The 6,926-nt window shown below is 32.0% G+C and overlaps 1 long non-coding RNA gene across 3 annotated transcripts; it reads left to right on the forward strand.

Moving 5' to 3' along the window:
* Positions 1-851: 851 nt before the first annotated feature.
* Positions 852-3,339, forward strand: LOC114078252. Of its 3 annotated transcripts, none has more exons than XR_003579746.1 (3): positions 852-967; positions 1,083-1,114; positions 3,265-3,339. It is a non-coding gene; the product is annotated as an uncharacterized LOC114078252 (long non-coding RNA). The 3 variants fall into 3 exon arrangements; XR_003579748.1 differs by lacking the exon at positions 3,265-3,339 and adding an exon at positions 2,112-2,569; XR_003579747.1 differs by lacking the exon at positions 3,265-3,339 and adding an exon at positions 1,523-1,597.
* Positions 3,340-6,926: the final 3,587 nt, after the last annotated feature.

The raw sequence follows: 6,926 nt of genomic DNA on the forward strand, positions 1-6,926 counted from the left end.
TATATATATATATATATTATATTATTAATTAATAGTATTATATTATTAAGAATTTTAGTTTAAAACTTTAAACTTTAAAGTAAATTTTAAAGTTTCAATTGAATTTAAGTTTAAAACTTTAAAGTTTGAAGTTTAAAATTGACGTTTACGTAAAAGTAGACATATAACCAAAGTCGAAATTGAGAGATTCCAATTGAAGCTTTCAATTTACTTCAAATAAATCTCCGAAATTCAAACTCCAAGTCAATATCACAAAACAATAATTTATGAATTTAGGAGATATTGAAAATTGAGAGATTTTATATGATGTTAATGAAATAGTTTGTGAATTTGTGATTTAAATGAAAGAATATAGGTATATTCATAGTGTTAAGGGGTTAGAGAGGGGGGGCTGTTTTCTTCAGCCGTTTTGAGCCCCAGCCTAACGGCTATATTAACGTTCACCTTAAAAAAATTAAAATGGAACTGACCGTTTATCCAGATCAACCGGAGCAGAATCGACTCTTACCAAGCCGGATCAACTAGATAAAAAACTGAATCCCATTTCCCTATAAGACTGGTTCCTTACCAGTTCAACCGATACCAGACTTACCGGTACGAAAACCAGATCGTCCCGGACAAAACCCTGTCCAGTTGTCAGCCTTACATTGAGAATTGAGGTGTAACATGTATATATATCCCTTATTTATAAGGGAGAGTTGGAAAGGACTAACACAGCATCAAATAATTGTACCAACAGTAACATCAATTGTACTATAAATTTGAATTCATTTTATTTCTTTATTTTCTTACTAAACCACGTGGGAGACAACTGGCCTCCACATTCATTTTCACTTGCACTCCCCCAAATACTCCTCCATTTTTCTTTAATTTCTCTCTTTCTCTCACTACTAAGCCATATCTTTTCTCTCCATGGTTGATTCATTCCTACGATCTGTGGTTGAAGTTGATGGATGCTACAATGAGAGTATGTAATTCGCTCAAAATAAGGATAATGTCCCTAATAATTTAGTATCGTTCTCATTGTCATCTGTTTATATGCCTCTTACCCTTTAAAGTTTCTTGAATTTGGTATTTATCAGGATTATGAATGGACTATTCAAAGTTACTGCATGTGAGTATCTCGCAAATTCTTGCTTATATATTGTTCGAAAGTTTCTAAAATAACTCATGTTATATCTGTTCATATCTTTGTTTTTTGGTGTTGTTAAAAAGGTTGATTATGTTTTCTGGTCAAGGTATAATTCTGAATTTCTCTAGAAATAGAACCTTTGATTTATTTTTCTTATAGACTTCTTTATGTATCTTCATTTGAGCCTTTCTTTTTATTTTCTTTTAATCAGAGTCTATCAGTTACTAATTAAATGGATGATACATCTATTTTTTTAGTGTATTTTTTCATCATGCTTGTTTGTTAATTCCTGATAGGAAATTGATTGTTTGTTCAATCACTTCTTATGAATCAATTTCATGTTAGATATGCCTAAGTTAACTAAAAAAGTTTATGTTTCTTTTAACACAGAAGTTCTACAACTCGGTCCTCGCATAGCATTCACCAATCCAAGAGCTATATTATTTAGCACTACTAGACAATATTCTTTATTTTTGTATGCGAACAAATTGTCGACTTTATTCATATTTCTATGAATTTCTACAAGTCCTATATAGATGAGACATGCAATTCATCTTCCATTTAGCACTTTTTCTACTTGATTTCGAACATAAAAATTGTTGATTCCTTGATGTCAGTATGGGGAAAAAATGTTCTTTCGATATGGATTTGAAGGTTACTAGAATATTTCAGCAGGTCTTATGCTCTCTTTATTTTTTATATTTCCTTGAATCTAAAGTTTGTACGCTAAATATGTTTGTGTTCTTTATCACTTTAAATAAGTGTATATTTTGGTTATATAATGACATAACATCTCGCTATTCTGTTACTTTCTTTCACGTTCTTAATCTACCCAAAACAAATAGTATGTTGTGTTTCACATGAGCTTTTGTCCATCTTTTGAGTAGCAAGGTAAATCTATGCATCTGTCAAACAACAATGTGCAAAGATAGAGACATTTTTTAAGATACTATAAATGATTTTTATCTTTTGTTTACAGTGAATTGATAGGGTTCCCTGGCAATAGGTTGATAAGACTTCTTACTGGACTATTAAAAACTCTGGGCCAAAAAAACAATGTCAATCAACTTGGGAACTCTACGCAATTAAAATGACCGTTGATCAAACACATGTAAAACTATAAAAGCCAAATTAAGAAATCATGAAAATTAGGGTGCGGAAAAAGACATAAATATGAAGCTGAAGATGTAAATGGCAAAAAGTTATCTGCTTCCATATTACAATTGATGTTACTTTTGGTACAATTATCTGATGTTGTGTTCGTCCTTTTGGTTTCACTTATAAATAAGAGTAATAATATAAGTTGCTTGTGGTACAACTTTCTTATGCTATGTTAGTCCTCTCCAACTCTCCCTTCTAAATAAGGGATATATTATTTAATTGTACTAATAGAAGATGTTGAATAAGATGATAATATCAGTTTTGTTATTACTAGGATCTGTTTTGAATATTAATAGAACTATACTATCATCTCAATATTTTCAGAATTACTTCAATAGTTAATGGACTTTTATAGAAAATGTATGGTACATAACGTATTGATTAGGATTTTGAGGTAATATCAATGGATGGAAACATAACTGTTACACGACACGTTTGGCCTGGAATCAAGATTCAAAGAGGCGGGTTTTGCTCATCGTGCATTACGAGCTAGAGCTATGTATGAATGGATTGGTTTTATGGACCTAGATGAGTTATTCCACCTGCCAACTGGTATGTCTATAAGCGACATTTTAAGAAACCAATCAAAGAGTGCTAATAACAATGTTGCTTGGTTGTAGGTGTCATGTCATAATGTAGGACCATTCAGTTACAAATATGTACATATGCATATATATCTCTATATCTCTCGACTACTATAGAAATAGAAGAAATTGTAGAAGCGGGAAAATAGAACTGGGTAAATATAGCCAGTTAAAAGTGCAACAGAACTGGAACAGAGGTTGCTCAAGTTCTGCAAAGTTCAACCGCAAACTAAAGCACCTAAAATCATCTTAACTTTTCTAGCTTGAGGTTAAAGGAAGCATTCATTATGCTAAAGATAAGGGCTATCATTTATGAATAGACTTTTCTGAATGTGGACAATATACCTTAAACAATCTTATAACTGCATTATGTCTTGTTTGTTGCAGGGTATCTTTTAGGTGTTGGCAAACCCTATTATATTTTTGCACTTCTAGGTTTGATTTCTCCACAAGTCTTCTTCCTAGTAATGCATTATCGTGGCAACAGAGCCACACATTTCTATCTATTCACCTGAGAGTTTATCTTTTTATACACTGATGTATAAAGAAATAATAGTAATTTGATTCGAAAAGTGTAGATCAATTTCTTGATAAAAGTAGTAATGAAATCGGCATATGACTTGGTTTTCTGCAAGAAAATTGTGATCTGAAATGTACTTCATTTTGGCTCTACAGTTCAAGTAAAATACAACGTTAAATATTAGGTACCTTAGTCTTCCTTTGTACTAGAACTTTAAACGTCAGAAATGTAAACCATAAGTCAAGTCTTTCAATGGAGCTCTTAATTTGGTTTTCTCAAACTAATACCAATTCTATCTCATTGCAGGTTAATGCATAACCATGTCTTATACTTGGTCTCTTGGTTACTGCTTTAGCAACTAGCCATTAGTATTCACACGGTGCTTTCATGATATAGAGGAGGTGTATTTCCCCCCATGGAGATATACTCTATATATCACCAAGGTGCATAGATCAAACAAACTCTTTCTAGATTAGGATGAGAAATTTAATTTATGCAGATTTTGTATGATGGTTTATGCAAATTAAGAAGCTGTGATTTGTTTTTGCAGGCAAAGCACACGGTAACTGATAAAGATAGGAGTTTAAGGAGAGAGAACACAATCCCAAATTTCCTTTTGTTACCATGCAAAAACAGGGAGCAATAACATTTATTTAGAGTTGAGTATTAGAAAAGGCTATATGTAACTGTAATGTTTTATTGATGGGATGATCTTATGCACTTATTATAAATCAATTATAGGAGAGAGCTGAGAATGTTACTTTTTTATCCATATTAGTGAAAAGTAATTCTACTAAATGTAGTTAAACTATTTAAGTTGTATTGTTACCGTATAAATCAATATCGAAATCAAACATGTTGGGCCCGAGGCGGCTCCAACCAAAAGTAGGAAACTGGGAGAAGCGTCATGCGTCATGCTTTTGTAGACCAGCTAGTATACATTAAAGAAAGTGGAAACTTCTCCTTTTCCGGATACATTACTTTTCCCAATCAATCCCAGGATTACCCTTCCTATTTTTACACCAACAATCACAACAATTACCTTCATCAATCAATTTTGGAATTTCAAATCTTCTCTCTTTCTCCAATCAATCAATATCAACTTCCAATAGATAGTTCTTCTTCTTATCCAATTTTGAATTCACCAGTTTTCATTTTTTTTAAAAACATATTTTCATATGAAACTTTTTGATACTTATAGTTGATGCTCCATGTTTTAGTATTGAAATTACGTAATTAGCCTCATCTAATGTAGGCCGTTTTTTAATTCTAACGACGAAGATTTTGAAATCAAGGGCGGAAAAACGCTCAAGTAAGGAGAAAAAGATCGAGTTATTGGTGTCTCTGGTAAGAACTTTGTATCGAGATCCATAGGTGACGCCATTATTGAAAGTTAAAAAAAAACTACAAGAGTTGATATAGAGTACAGGAGAAAGTGTAGAAATATTTCTTCATCATATTTTTTGCTTTCAACAAATCAGATTATTGATTTTTTATCTTTCTGTTTTTTTGTTGTTTATTTTTTATGATACATATGGGTTCTGGTCAATTGTTTAATATTGGTCTTACCTAATTAGTATCACAAATGGCCGATCTCGTCCCTCTTGTTTATGATTCAAAATTAATGAAAGATGCATTGCAATTTCTAAATTACCCAATGAGAAAGATTCCAAAACAAAAGGGGAAGCACAACGTGTTACTAATCACTCTTCTCTACCCAAGATTCATATCTTCAATGTATCTATTTGATTTTGATTCTTAATTTAATGTATATTGCGTTCGTTTAAACTTTAAGACACAACATTTTTATCATGTATAATGTCTCGTGTTCAAATATTATGTATATGACACATATCTACGTCAAATTGTCTAATTGATTATGTATCAAATGTTGTTATGTATTTGCAGTAGTGTTTTATAACTAAATCGGTGTTTAGCATATTTATAGTATATCATAACTAGTTTTGTCGATTGTTTTTTGTTCAATTTTGTATGATACACGGGGGTGGGGGTGGAACATGTTGCTAAACACCCTTCTCTATCCAAAGTTCAGATTTTTAATGTATCTAGTTGATGATACATTCGCTTCAACTTTATGATACATTAAATTAAGTTATTTTAGTGTTATCACTGATATGATACATCACTATTATAGTAGCTTTCTTTGTTATGCAATGTATCATGTTCATATTTACGATATCGATACATAAACCTGATGTTGTTGAATCTTCAATTAGTGCTTATCATGTTTAATATGAAATGTACTTGATACATAAACACTACATATTGTATTTACATAAATCAAGTTATATAACGTATCTTCAATATTGATACATAAATCATAAATGTTCTATGACCAGAGAATTGTGTATCAGATCCAACAATAAATATATTATACATATCAGTGAAAATATTTTTCTACCCGATACATACACCTAATTATTCAAATTTATGGGAGCAATACATAAATACATAAAAGTTGATACATGTAAATCTATCAAGTTGCTCTATTTGTATTCTTCTACTTTTCCTATTTTTTTCTACTGTGAAAAGATCTTCGAAGATTTTGAAGATTCACAAAAGAAATTATTTTTCCAACAACAATTTCATCACTTTATAGAGTTGTAAAGCAAGAGATTTATTTGGCTTAGGAGAGTTTTTATGTTAATGATAAGTGAACTTTTTGTACAAATAGAATTCTTAAATAAGTGTAATGATATATTAAGAAGATACATAAAGATTTTTAATTGAAGAGGATAAGTATTGTTGAAATATGTGCGTCCACTACCAGTCAATGGACCAGGTCCCTTGACACAGCAAAAACAGTGCAGAAGATTAAACAATATGAAGAACACAACACAAGCAGTTTACGTGGAAACCTCCTTGCTCAAGGGAGTAAAACCACGACCTTTTGCACAGGATTTACAACCGTCTTCACTAATCTTCTCAAGCAAAAGTGAAACCCGGTTACAATCAATGTGAGAAAAAGTTATTAATCTCACGATCAAGTAATCTGCCTATTACTTGAAGAGCCTAAGCGGATACCACACCGCCCACTAAACCACCTAACTCTAGATGACTTAGAATTTGACTAAACAACAAAACAATGTTGCCCACTAAATCAGTTAAAAAACAAATATCTGAATCCTTTATAGATTAGGAACAGATTTACAATGTAAGTACATAGACACAAAGCTCTAAATACAACAAAGATTCTTCTTTACTCTATCAGGTCCTTCTGTTGAGTTGAGCAATGTTCTTCCTTGAAGATGGCCTTCTGTTCAAGCTTGTGAATTTTCAGAGAAAATCCAAATTTAATTTGCCAAGTCTTGAATTTGTGTTTGTTGGAAAGAGATAATATAAATTCCCACAAATTCGTTGAAGTCATCCCATTGGCTGAAGGCCTGCTGTTGGAAAAGCTGTGCACCTACCGCATCAGAGATGACAGCTTTTCTGACAGCTGTCTTTTCATCCTTTTCACGTCGCAGTCTTGCGGGTACCAGGTCCCTTGCTTGCGGGAACCAGGTCC

The sequence above is a fragment of the Solanum pennellii genome, chromosome 8 (assembly GCF_001406875.1).
Source record: "Solanum pennellii chromosome 8, SPENNV200".
NCBI classification, from domain to species: domain Eukaryota; kingdom Viridiplantae; phylum Streptophyta; class Magnoliopsida; order Solanales; family Solanaceae; genus Solanum; species Solanum pennellii.